This window comes from Entelurus aequoreus, linkage group LG15 (genome assembly GCF_033978785.1).
Source record: "Entelurus aequoreus isolate RoL-2023_Sb linkage group LG15, RoL_Eaeq_v1.1, whole genome shotgun sequence".
Lineage (NCBI taxonomy): Eukaryota > Metazoa > Chordata > Actinopteri > Syngnathiformes > Syngnathidae > Entelurus > Entelurus aequoreus.
In genome coordinates, this window is record NC_084745.1 from 34,398,952 (window position 1) to 34,412,976 (window position 14,025).

Here is a 14,025-nt window from a genome sequence, read left to right on the forward strand (position 1 = left end):
CACCTGTAAGCTTTTTTATTTCACCTTTGTTATGTTTTTGTTTATTTTAATAGTATTTTTAGAATGTGCCGTGGGCCTTTAAAACATTATGCTGTGGGCCGCAAATGGTAAAATAAAAAAAATCTGTGTCCTTTCTGATTTCAATGCGTTAAAAAGACACAAGAAGTGCGTTAACGCCAACACTGCTTGACAGTATTACAAAATAAGTCACACTTATATTCTGTAACATTCACAGTTTTGGAAAAAAAGTGCAGAGGTAGAAATATTCAAAATAACCTCTTGTATATAATCTAAACATAAATAATGCCTCAAAAGAAGTTAATTACATTTAAACCAAAATCAGCAGACGAGCTCTCGCCCTGCACAGCTGTTTTGTGCTTTGTAGTGTCGATATGGGCTTGTAGGTCTTTGGCCCCTTTATTTGCCACAGATACATACGTTACTGCTTTGCACACAGTGCATTCTGCTTCCCATGTGTCACAGCCAGGACGAAAACACGAATACTTTTTCCGCAAATCATCCGTGAAGTTGCATTTACTTTTCTGCATTTCTTGTTTTCTTGTCTGTCTCTCCACTCACTAGCTCTCTCGCTCTCTGTCTCTGCCCCTCCTTCACGAATATTTATGCGTGCGCACACCTTCACAGTTTGTTTTGTTTAACCCCTTCTTTACCCTGGACGTACATTGAAAATACACGCAACCCTAACTCAAAATGCCGGACATTTGAGGCATTTAAGAAACCCCGCCCGGACACCCCGGACAAACCCGCAAAAGAGGACATGTCCAGGGAAAAGAGGACGTATGGTCAGCCTATATAACTATCTACCAAACCATGAAGCTAGTAACTTGCTAGCTAACTATGTAACGACATGCTTCTTCATAGGCTACACAGGAAACAACAGATCATTTGATTTTCTTTTGCCACTTAAAGGTTTGGAGTGCTTTTTGTATCTTCTATTGCCAGTTTACTAACTAACTAACCAACAAACTAACAATGATATAGATAGCTACCTAGCCATGCAGCTAAGAGCTAGCTAGCTAACAATGTAACAACACGCTTCCTAATAGGCTACAGAGAATACAGTTGATGTTCTTCGTCAAATAAAGGTTTGGAGTGTATTTTTGTACCTCCTATTTTTAGTTTACCAACTAACTAACCAACAAATTAATGATATCCACCAAGCCATGCAGTTTTCTAGCTAACGAGGTAACAACACGCTTCTTTATGGGCTATACAAGAAATTATCTGTTTTTCTGTCGCTACCTAAAAGCTTGGAGTGTATTTTTATCTTCTATTTTTAGCTTACCAAATATCTAACCAACAAACTAACAATTATATAGCTATCTACCTAGCCATGCAGCTAGGTAGTTAGCTAATGAAATTTTAACACACTTCTTCAGTGTCAGGATGTGGTCTATGAAGTGGTTTGTTTTCCTGAGATGCATAAGAATTGGACCGGACATGGCGTGAAGTTAAATACATGATTTAATAATAGACTATAAAAAGTATAAACAAAAGGCGCCCACAAGGCTGGGGAAAAAACTTGGCTAATAAAACAAAACTAGCACAAAGGCATAACTATGGAAAAAAAAGGAACAAACAAAAGGCGCTCACAGCGGAGGTACAAAACAGTGGCTTGAATAAACAAAAAACTTACGTGGCAAGAAAAGAGCAGCCTGAACTATGACCTGGACAGAGTAAGCAGCGTGTCAAGAGTGCAGAGCATGAATGTGATGTCGCCAGGCCGACCAACAGAAAATGAAAAGCTTAAATAACACAGACATGATTAACAACAGGTGCGTGAGTGCAAATGAATCAGGTGTGTGACATGAGGACAGGTGAAAAACAGGGAGTGAAAAAACAGGAACTGACAAAATCCAAAAAAGCACATGGCCAAACAAAACATGATCACACAGACATGACATTCAGGGGTTACACAGGAAACAGTGGATGTTCTCTGTTGCCACCTAAAGGCTTGAGGTGTATTTGCATCTCATATTCTTAGTGTTCTAACTAACCAACCTACAAATTAACAATGATATACACTACATTGCCAAAAGTATTTGGCCACCTGCCTTGACTCACATATGAACTTGAAGTGCCATCCCATTCCTAACCCATAGGGTTCAATATGATGTCGGTCCACCTTTTGCAGCTATTATAGCTTTAACTCTTCTGGGAAGGCTGTCCACAAGGTTGCGGAGTGTGTTTATAGGAATTTTCGACCATTCTTCCAAAAGCACATTGGTGAGGTCACACACTGATGTTGGTGGAGAAGGCCTGGCTCTCAGTCTCCGTTCTAATTCATCCCAAAAGTGTTCTATCGGGTTCAGGTCAGGACTCTGTGCAGGCCAGTCAAGTTCATCCACACCAGACTCTGTCATCCATGTCTTTATGGACCTTGCTTTGTGCACTGGTGCACAGTCATGTTGGAAGAGGAAGGGGCCCGCTCCAAACGGTTCCCACAAGGTTGGGAGCATGGAATTGTCCAAAATGTTTTGGTATCCTGGAACATTCAAAGTTCCTTTCACTGGAACTAATGGGCCAAGCCCAACTCTTGAAAAACAACCCCACACCATAATTCCTCCTCCACCAAATTTCACACTCTGCACAATGCAGTCCGAAATGTACCGTTCTCATGGCAACCTCCAAACCCAGACTCGTCCATCAGATTGCCAGATGGAAAAACGTGATTCATCACTTCAGAGAATGCATCCCACTGCTCTAGAGTCCAGTGGCAACGTTGTTAGAATAATTATGTATATATTATCATCATAACTTTATGCTTAAGGGCCGTTGCTATAAAGTATTGTAATTGTACTGAAGTAGTATTGTTGTATTTGTGCAGAGCTCGCAATCCAAAAGATTTTTGTATAATCATATATTGTGTCTAACTGGAGTTGTCGAGATTACCCCCTTCCCTCAGCGACAGTGATGTAATAGGGACATTCCTACTAAATTGAGGAGACACACGGGCAGGATCTTTAGAACGTAGTTTGGATCTGTAGCTAGAAAAGAGCTCCAAAACACGTGTCTCCTCATGAGCTAAATTGAACTCTGTCTCTGCATGATTCCTTGCTTCTTGTCTGATTATTAGATGTCATCAGTGTTTGAACCTGACGGACGTGCACCACTGCATCCGACGCTTTGCATTGGACTTATGGCTTAGATGCAGCTGCCCGGCCATGGAAACCCATTCCATGAAGCTCTCTGCGTACTGTACGTGGGCTAATTGGAAGGTCACATGAAGTTTGGAGCTCTGTAGCAACTGACTGTGCAGAAAGTCTTTGCATTATGCGCTTCAGCATCCGCTGACCCCTCTCTTCAGTTTACGTGGCCTACCACTTGTTTGCTGAGTTGCTGTTGTTCCCAAACTCTTCCAGTTTCTTATAATAAAGCCGACAGTTGACTTTGGAATATTTAGGAGCGAGGAAATTTCACAACTGGATTTGTTGCACAGGTGGCGGCATCCTATTACAGTTCCACGCTGGAAATCACTGAGCTCCTGAGAGCGGCCCATTCTTTCACAAATGTTTGTAGAAACAGTCTCCATGCTTAAGTGCTTGGGTTTATACACCAAGTGATTAGGACACCTGATTCTGATCATTTGGATGGGTGGCCAAATACTTTTGGCAATATAGTGTATCTATCTACCTAGCAATGCAGTTATCAACTAACTAGGTAACAACACGCCTTGTCATGGGCTACACAGGAAACAGCGGATATTCTCTGTCGCCACCTAAAGGCTTGGAGTGTATTTTGATTTCCGTTTGTTTGTTTACTAATAACTAAGCCAGTGGTTCCCAAATTTAAAAATAAAAAAAAAACACATCAGTGCAGCCTCTGCTTACCATCACAGTTTCGCCTGGAATATTTGGCTTGTACTGAAGGTTTTTATTTGTAATATTTTATTTAACAAAGGTTACATGAGTCCGACTTGATGGGGACTCTTACTAAAAGAATCAGAATCAGAATCAGAATCAGAATCAGAATCAGAATCAGAATCAGAATCAGAATAATTTTATTGCCATTGTTTGAGAACGGGTTCACAAACTAGGAATTTTTCTTGGTGCAAACGTGCGACATAAAACACATATAACACATATTTGGTATAAAAAGAGCTGTGACTGAGCTATCCGGGTATTACCATACCCCAAAAGGGGTATGGTAATCAATAATTTAGTTGTACAAAGGCATTATCAACATTGTTCTCAGCAATATTTGTGGCCCATAGCAGAAGTGTCTGGGTCAGAAAGAGCCACACAGAGCTTGACTTTATGGCCCTGATAAAACGCCCTAAGGGGGTAATTGTGACAAGCCCCCTTCGTGCCCACGCTCTAACGACACCAGAGAGAAAAACAACCATCCCATTTCTCACACGGGTCTGTCTCTCTCTCTCTCTCTCCAAAAGTCGTTTTATGGACATTTTGCCCTGTTCTGTGCAGATGGGTTAAATATTACATCAAAGCGTCTTTAATCTTTCACAGTTCCTCTCATATTTCTCCGCCGTATCGAGTTCAAACCCGGCGCGGGCTGCATTTTTACAGTAGATTTAATGGATCAATGTCCATAATCACATTAGCACCGGCTTAATGTATAACAAATTTCACCGTAGCGCCATCAAAGACGCCGGGCCCTCGCTGTAATCGGCCGTGGCATCTTTAGCGCCACTCCAAGAAACGGAGGGTCGTCAAAGCGGCGATAAGCTGTGGAGGGGGACGCCACATAGAGCCCCCCCTCCTTGTGCACGGCACACCCCCTCATTTCTTTCATGGATACTGATAATCCTGCAGCTTTCATTGGAAAAGTGGACAACAGAACCAGAAATGAACCATTCTTTCACACTTCTACTCCTAAAACCTAAACAAAAGGGTGGAAATTTGTCAAAACATGCACCCATAATGTGTTGCCTGTGCAGTTATTTTTCTGTCAAACACACCACATGGTGGCACTGTTATTAAAGACCAAAGTTAGACCCTGTAGCTCAGTTGACTTGATATTTCTCCAGCACTCCAAAACTCTAACTGTAGGGTTTTTTGCCGAATTATCGCAAAATTTGACACACACATTAAGATGATTGACAAGCACCAGTGTGTAAAATGTGAACAAGATTGGTCTAACAGCCTGGCCGGCAGCAAGCAAATCGTCATTGCAGAGGCACCTAAGTGATTGCCCGTTTGTGTAATGATTATAAAACTTTGAGGCTATATGTATTAAATATATTGCTATTGCAATTTGAGGACAACCCATAGGTGGCGCCACAAATGTTATTTGCAGTACATCTAAAAAAGTGCCAATGATTGTCAGACACACACTAGGTGTGGTGAGATGGTCCTCTGCATTTGACCCATCACCCTCACTCCCTGGGAGGTGAGGGGAGCAGTGAGCAGCAGCGGTGGCCGCGCCTGGGAATCATTTTGGTGATTTAACACCCAATTCCAACCCTTGATGCTGAGTGCCAAGCAGGAAGGTAAAGGGTCCCAGTTTTATAGTCTTTGGTATGACTCGGCCGGGGTTTGAACTCACGACCTACCGATCTCAGGGCGGACACTATCTCTTCTAATCTAAACTGAGCAAGATTAAATTGAACAGTTTTTCGAAACTTTAAAAATATGATCCTTGAATGACAGAGTATTGTCCAACACCCGCACTAGATATTTCATAGATTCTACTTTACCTTATACTTGGGGCGGTATAGCTCGGCTGCTAGAGTGGCGGTGCCAGCAACTTGAGGGTTCCAGGTTCAATCCCCGCTTCCTCCATCCTCGTCACTGCCGTTGTGTCCTTGGGCAAGACACTTTACCCACCTGCTCTCAGTGCCACCCACACTGGTTTAAATGTAACTTAGATATTGGGTTTCACTATGTAAAAGCGCTTTGAGCCACTAGAGAAAAAGCGCTATATAAATATAATTCACTTCACTTTTCATACATTTTGTCAAATTAACAATTATATCTTCCAGCGTCATCCATTTGGCCATTTTTTCCATTGCACTCTTGAGTACTTGAACAGGGGGCCCAAGATTGAGCTCTGGGGTACCCCTACTAGCTGTCTAAAATAGTGACATGGTGCTCCTAATTCAATACAGTGTTTTCTGATTTTCAAATATGATTTGAACCATTTCAATGTACTGTATGTGTCAAGATGTTGTGAGACGATAATTTTGATAAAAGACGCCCTGAAATATACACTTTCTGTGTACCTAAAGATGTGTCCTCTTCAGTAGCAAGTACTCTATCTACAAATCCGTTGGTGTGATACTCATTTGTTCCACAGTCAGGGACAGTCAGAGAGCGTAAGGTTACTGTGGATTGTAGGACCACACACACACACACACACACACACGCACACACACACTTATACATTCATATAAAAACAGACAGAAAACAGAAGCCATGCTTGTTTTGGGCACACTCCCACACCCCACAGGATGATGGATTATACACTGTTGCTGTTTATTTTCACTGCATTGGAATATGAAGAAAATGGGTGTTAGACCTCCCGCCGAGTGGATGTAACGTAAAAGTGCATATCATGAATGAGCGATGGGTTCACACAGGAAAAAGTACCGGGGCTGCAATCACACACACACACACACACACACACACACACACACACACACACACACACACACACATAGAGATCTCCAAGCTTGTCTTGATTAACATGGTCCGGGAGAACCCCAGCGTGTTTTTCCTTGTGCGTCATGTCCTGGTCCCCCCGAGCAGCTCAGTGGAAGCCATCAATTCTACTTTGTCTGCAGTTTGTCTCTTTGAGTTTTTCACTAATCCACAGCGTTCATTGATGGGCTGTTGGCCTCGCAGGAAGTGCTGAGTGACGACGGTGGGATGCTTTTACTTCTTTTTAACATGCAACGTAGAAAACACTGCACAAAAATCGTGCACTGTTGCTCACTTTCCTGCTGTTTTTATATATATATTATGTTGTGTTTTTTTCTATCGTATGAATAGTTATGTTACAATAGAAAAATTATGAATAGGATTAATTAAACATCCCTTGCAACCCGGAGAGGGACAAGCAGTAGAAAATGGATGGATGGATGGATGGATGGATGGATGGATGGATGGATGGATGGATGGAGTTGGTTAACATAATTACACAAATAAAGATTGAATTTGCAGTTATATTGTTATCATTGTTCATCTTTGCCATCACTGGCACAATATTTTTTATCCTAACAGATGTTTAAACATTTTGGCCTGCGATGTATTTAACATTATGGCATATTAAGGATAAAATGTATTTTATTTTGATGTAATTTACCTTTTTCCCCTTGTAATTAACATGAACAAAAACAGCAGTGAACTCCCTCCACGCTGACACTTAGCTACTAACACACGTGGTTTACCTGATTATTTAAAAAATCAATTGCATCAAAGTTGAGTTATAAAGCGTTTTTATCCATAAAAAGTTGTGCAACATAAAGTGCTTTACAGACGTAAACACAACGCCCTGATAACTAAATTATACATTTACATCCGAATCGTGATTCTTATTGATTCTGACGCAAAATCAATTGATTTTCAAAATCACATTTTTAAAAAAATATTTACATTTTTTATTTTTGTCATCGCAGCGTTTACTCGCCACATGTATCGTGATGAATCGACAAACGATTCTGAATCGATTCATCCCCCCAAGAATCTAATTCAAATCGAATCGTGAGTCCTAGTAAGCTTCACATCCCGACTAATGTACCACCACCCCCGCCCACACACGCACATGCACACACATGCACACAAACGCACACACACACACATTAATGCATGGTGATGAGCCAAAAAAATCCTAAGCACGAATAAATATAAATCTTTTTTTCCCCTCCTTATCCTAGAGGTGCCCCCTAGAGATTGATGCCTTGGCCCATGGCTAGAACCACCATCTTAAAAATTAAAAAAAATTCTACTGTTGCCCTATTAATATATATATATATATATTTTCTCTAACTGCTACATCTCTCCTGAATTGATTGATTGATTGAAACTTTTATTAGTAGATTGCACAGTACAGTACATATTCCGTACAATTAAACACTAAATGGTAACACCCGAATAAGTTTTTCAACTTGTTTAAGTCGGGGTCCACGTTAATCAATTCATGGTACAAATATATACTATCAGCATAATACAGTCATCACACAAGTTAATCATCAGAGTATATACATTGAATTATTTACATTATTTACAATCCGGGAGGTGGCATGTGGAGGGGGGTTTAAGTCGTCTGATAGCCCGTAAGTGAGGTCCACCTCAAACAGTATGTTTTGGTTTGTTTGTTTTTTGCTGAAAGGGCCCATAACGTCCAGATGACTGACATTTCACCTAACCCAGGGGTGTCCAAACTTTTTCCACTGAGGACCGCACACTGAAAAATCAAAGCAAGCGGGGACCATTTATTTTAAAAACCAATACAATATATGTATAAAAAATATACATTTAGGCCTCCACTCAGGCTTGATCCCGGGGACCCCAAAGGGTTTTGGTCAAAAAAATATTAAAAATGTGTCATTATTCAGTATTATTATTTTTATTATTATTCAAGTTTTAAATCTCTAGATCAACATTAGGTCTATCTGTCAATATAACGTTTTTAATCATTTAAGTTGTATGCTCTTTTTGTCAAAGAAAACCTTGTTTTTTTTTATGGAAAAATCACAAAATATGCAATATTTTCACCCAATAAAATTTTTGAGTGGAATATTTGAGATTATATAATAATTGGAGCCTTAAAAAGGTCAATAACACCATTGATTTGAATTCATTATTATTTTTTGAGCAATGACACTTAAAAACAAATTACAATAAAATTATTAAAGTGTTACAAAATAAATTAAACATTTTTTTTACTGTTTACATTTAACACAATAGTCTTGAGATCAACTTCAGATCTATCCGTCAATTATAAGTTTTATTGTCATTTATGTTTTTTGTTTGCTCGTTTTAGGCTCTTCTTTAGAAAAAAACAGCTCAGTTTTTTATATGGCAAACACAAAATATGCAACATTTGCCCCAAAAAATACTTTAAAGCGGAATATTTGATGTGACGTAATTGGAGCCTTGAATATGTCAATAATTCATAATGACATAGATATTGATTCACTATTATTTTTTAAAGAAAGAAACAGCCTGCATGGCAGCTTTGTGTTATTAGAGTAAACATTGCTACATTTTCTTGTTACATTTCACCTGTTTGCTCTTCTATACCACTTTTTATGTTTTTAATTTTTTTCAACCGTATTTTTAAAATGTGCCGTGGGGCTGTTAAAAAATGACCTGTGGGCCGCAAATGGCCCTCGGGCCGCACTTTGGACATCCCTGACCTAACCAGTTATATGTATTGAATGTCACTGGCATAATATAAATTAGTACTAACTTGGTTCCCTCCGGGTACTCCGGCTTCTTCCCACCTCCAAAGACATGCACCTGGGGATAGGCTGATTGGCAACACTAAATTGGCCCTAGCGTGGAAAAGTGAGTGTGAATGTTGTCTATCTGTGTTGGCCCTGCGATGAGGTGGCGACTTGTCCAGGGTGTACCCCGCCTTCCGCCCGAATGCAGCTGAGATAGGCTCCAGCACCCCCGCGAACCGAAAGGGACAAGCAGTAGAAAATGGATGGATGGATGTACTTGGAACACCCCGTTTCCATCGCCAGACTCAATAAGTCGCCCCTCCTGGTGTGACGTCACCGACAGAACCAGAACTTATTTCCCTGCAGTGTGGATATAGGCATGTAAAATTAATATTTTGTTCACGTCATTGCATGTTTTTGTCACCCTGGTCCATGATTCCTTCAAAACAATATGGTTAACATTTTGAGCGAAAAACGAAATGTGAAAGTATCGCCATTTCCGGACTTCTTCTGCTCTTCCATTGACACCATAGCCTGTGTTTCATGCAAAATACAAGCAGCTTACTTTCATTTTTCTTGGTCTGCTCTTCTTTTGCCAATTTTCCACAGGTTCTTTTTTTGCTCGACCTCGAGGGTGCTCCTGGTTTTCAGGTTTGCATTTGGATTGAGTCTTTTAAATTTCTTCCATCCAATCACCCCCTAAAACGCTTAGTCTTCTAAGTCAGAATCATTAGTGGCCTTGTGGTTAGAGTGTCCGCCCTGAGATCGGTAGGTCGTGAGTTCAAACCCCGGCCGAGTCATACCAAAGACTATAAAAATGGGACCCATTACCTCCCTGCTTGACACTCAGCATCAAGGGTTGAAATTGGGGGTTGAATCACCAAAAATTATTCCCGGGCGCGGCCACCGCTGCTGCTCACTGCTCCCCTCACCTCCCAGGGGGTGATCAAGGGTGATGGGTCAAATGCAGAGAATAATTTTGTCACACCTAGCGTGTGTGTGACTATCATTGGTACTTTAACTTTAACTTTAAAATAATCACTGCAAATTTCACGCCTCTCGCTTGGTTCATCCCATTTTGACTTAGTCGATTTGACAGGAGAGGTCCATCCTTTTCTCCTATTTGCATCATTTGGAAATGTATAAAGGCTGACCCCTGCAACAATGCATCTGACTGACGTATTTGATCATTCCTTTAAATTCTCTGTGAAAATAACATGATTCAGGTTGAAGACACTACGCTACCAAAACACAGACTACGCAATATGAAATTGTCTCTAGACTTCTGAAGGGGACGTCAGCAGGCTGATGCAGGCCGGCCTAACATTATGGAGCTAAAAGTGGGCGTTCGAAATGTGCTAAAACTCATTAGAAAACAAGCCTAATATCACAACTCAGTCTAATTTGGGGGTAATTTTATTCATTTTTAGGTCCAGAACTATGAAATAAGTGCCAATGTTGTCAGCATTAGAGGGCCCTTAAAAGGGTAACGTATATAAAAGTCTGCTTACAGCGGAGCCAGTGAGAGGTCCACAATTTCGCCCATGAAACCCAATAGATAACCACCCAAAAAGCGCTAACAATACTCCATGTACATTTTGTGAATTGAATATTAACATATATTGTTATTATAAGCGCTAACGCAGAGAAATGATTTATAGCACCGCCGTGATCACGACGAGTTTGTGTGCCAATGTATACATCATTGACTGATGAGCTGTTTTGTCGCTTCTTTGCTCGTCAAACTTTATTTCCTCTCACCTGGATAGTAGAAGGATGAGGACGTATTCCAACAAGTTGGTACATTTTGACAGCCAATTTAAACCCGGGAATGGCAAGAACGACACGAAAAGAGGCTTCGTTCCACCTCACTTTACTTTGCGAGTATTATGAGACATTCTTCATCGCAATGGGAATATATGAACATCACATCAGTCAGCATCCTAATGACGGCAGACCATGTACAGTAAGTGATGTTTTATTATGTTTGTTGGCTCTCATGAAGTCTGCAGTGAGTAATAATCAGTGATGTTAAAAAGAAAAAGCAAATGCGATGCGTTTTTTAAATGAATGCGCCGCGCATGCTTAAAATGATCAAAATACATAAATATAAAATGTTATTATAATTGTGCCTGTTACTACTTTACATGTATACTTACATCATGTATATAAAACCTTATTGGAGATGTTTGTGTGTTTTTAATGGCTTCATGGGCGGAGTAGAGCAGCTCCCAGTGGCGTTTGATCGCATTTGATATTTAGAATGTATTAAAAAAGAAATACATCGGTCGTCATGTCTTTCACAATGATCGTGAATAATAGGCAAAATTCCCCCAGAAATGCTGTTACCCTTTAAGACGAACACATTTTTTATTCAAATGTAGAAACCGTGGGATCCTTAACTGGTTCTGTGGTAATCATCACATTTTCCTCTTTGCCATAAGTTATGGAGTCAATCCACTGGTTTTCAAAGCTCACTGGTCTGATTACTCACTTGATTACATACTTTTCCGGACATTTTGGGTCAAACTCCTCCAAATTCGGCAACTTTTGGGGCTTTCCGTCAGTGGTTAATTCTCCGTTTGATGTGCACAGTGTCCTGTGTTGCATGAGACGTATTTTCAGCACCCTGTGAATAACGCAATGCACACTCCAGCCCACTTTGTTGTACTCTTTAAGCCCACTCTCCAATCCCTCACTGCCTGGACTTATTTAGCTTGTGAGCAATGCGCTTTGATTAGAGAAACGTTAGCGCTGCCATTTCAAAGAGGCTGCCTCAATCACTTATTTACCTCCCCGAATTCAGGGAATTCTCTGCGCATGAATGGAAGCTGAGCACAGGTCGTTGCTAATGCATTGAAGGTGCTGGTGGTGCAGCAGCGGCAGTGTGGTAATTAAAGACATGCAGCATTACAGGCCTTCATTAATCATGGCTTCCATGCACTTTGAAGCTTTAATGAAAAACGGCCCGGCTATGCATTTATTGTGTCTGTACAAATTGTGGGGATCGTACGCCCCTAAACGAAAGTAAGGTATAGTGATGGCTTACGTAGGGGAGGGGTCATAGGTCACGAGCACACTTGAGTGGTATGTTTTTAAATGTCCCGAAGATCTTTACCACTGTGGTGATAAATCTTGCACAGTCAGCGATGACTCTTTCTGGGGTGAAGATCAGAGAGGGAGATTAGCGGCTGTTACGCTCTCCACGCCAGAAATGACGGCAGAGTTGCTTTTACCCGGGGGTGCATGGTTCACTCCACTTGTTCTATCTCACTGCATCGTGACGGCTCCCTGGCGGTACCGTTTTGGGCGAGTCACAGCCAAAATTGTCCATTACGGATTATTGGACACATGTATCTTGCTCCAATAAAAGCACTTTTGGCAGGCGCGCATTGCATTTGTTCTGGACCAAAGAACGCACAGGAGAGGGGAGGATGTTGGGTCCTCTTATGTGTATGGGGCCAATGTCCTTTAAAGGTTTAAACAGCCGGTGTTTTGGATCTTATCCAACTTTTGATAATGCTGTAATGTACAAAGTTTAAACACAATGATGTCATCGCTTTTATTGTTGTTTCTCTGACAGTGGCAAACATGGTCTGAGGATGAGTGAAAAAGCCTCTTGCTTGACCCGTCAAGAAAATAACATGGACAATGCTGCAACCTTGTGGTGAGTGTTTGTGTTACAACTCACCGACCTGCAGAAAACGGTCATAAAAGTTTAGTAGTGCTTGAAATATTTCAGAGTGTGGGGCATGCTTCTATTGAGGGCCGAATGGGACAAAATAAATTAATCTTTTAATACTAACGTGTGTCAAGAATGAAAAAAAATTTAAATTTGATAAATAGAAAGGTTATAAATTGTGTAATTTCTTTTATGTAAAAGTTAATTAACTATTTAATCATTTAATGATTTCCATATTTAATCATTTAATAGAATTAACAATGTAATTAATTATTTTACAATTGTATTATTTTGTGATTAAAGTACATGTTATGAACCTGTCTGCTGGCATTTCATGAATTTATTTTATCTGTTCGAAATAAGGAAATAGTGAAATAATTAAACCACTACTAATTAAATGATTTTTTTTTTTTTAAATTAAAAAAAATTTAAATTTTTTATTAATTGAACAATAATTAAATCATTAAACATTTGATATAGGTTTACATTTGATTAGATTAATTACACATTTAATAAAACATTTGTGTGTAGTTTTAATTTCAATTAATTCATGTCACATTTAGGTCAATATTTTTTTTTTCCTATTTGACCCTACATATGCTTCTCTTCGTCAGGTGCCATACGACTTCACGGTATAGCAGCTCGGAGAAAAAAAAGATATCTTAAAAGTTACAAGCACTATGCAATATTTTTAAATGGTTGTAATTTAATATAAAATGTGTAATATTGACAAGCAGTAGAAAATGGATGAATGGATGGAATTTTATACATATATAATATTCAGTGTTTACCATAAACTGCCAAGATACCTGTAGAGGTGGGGGCGTGGCTATGGGCGTGGTCAACTTGACATCATCGAGTAATTTGCATAATTTACTACAATGATATGATTTTCTCTAAAAAGGCTCAAAAAATGTATACTTACTAATTAATAATAACAGTTTTGTTTTAAACGTCCATCCATCCATCCATT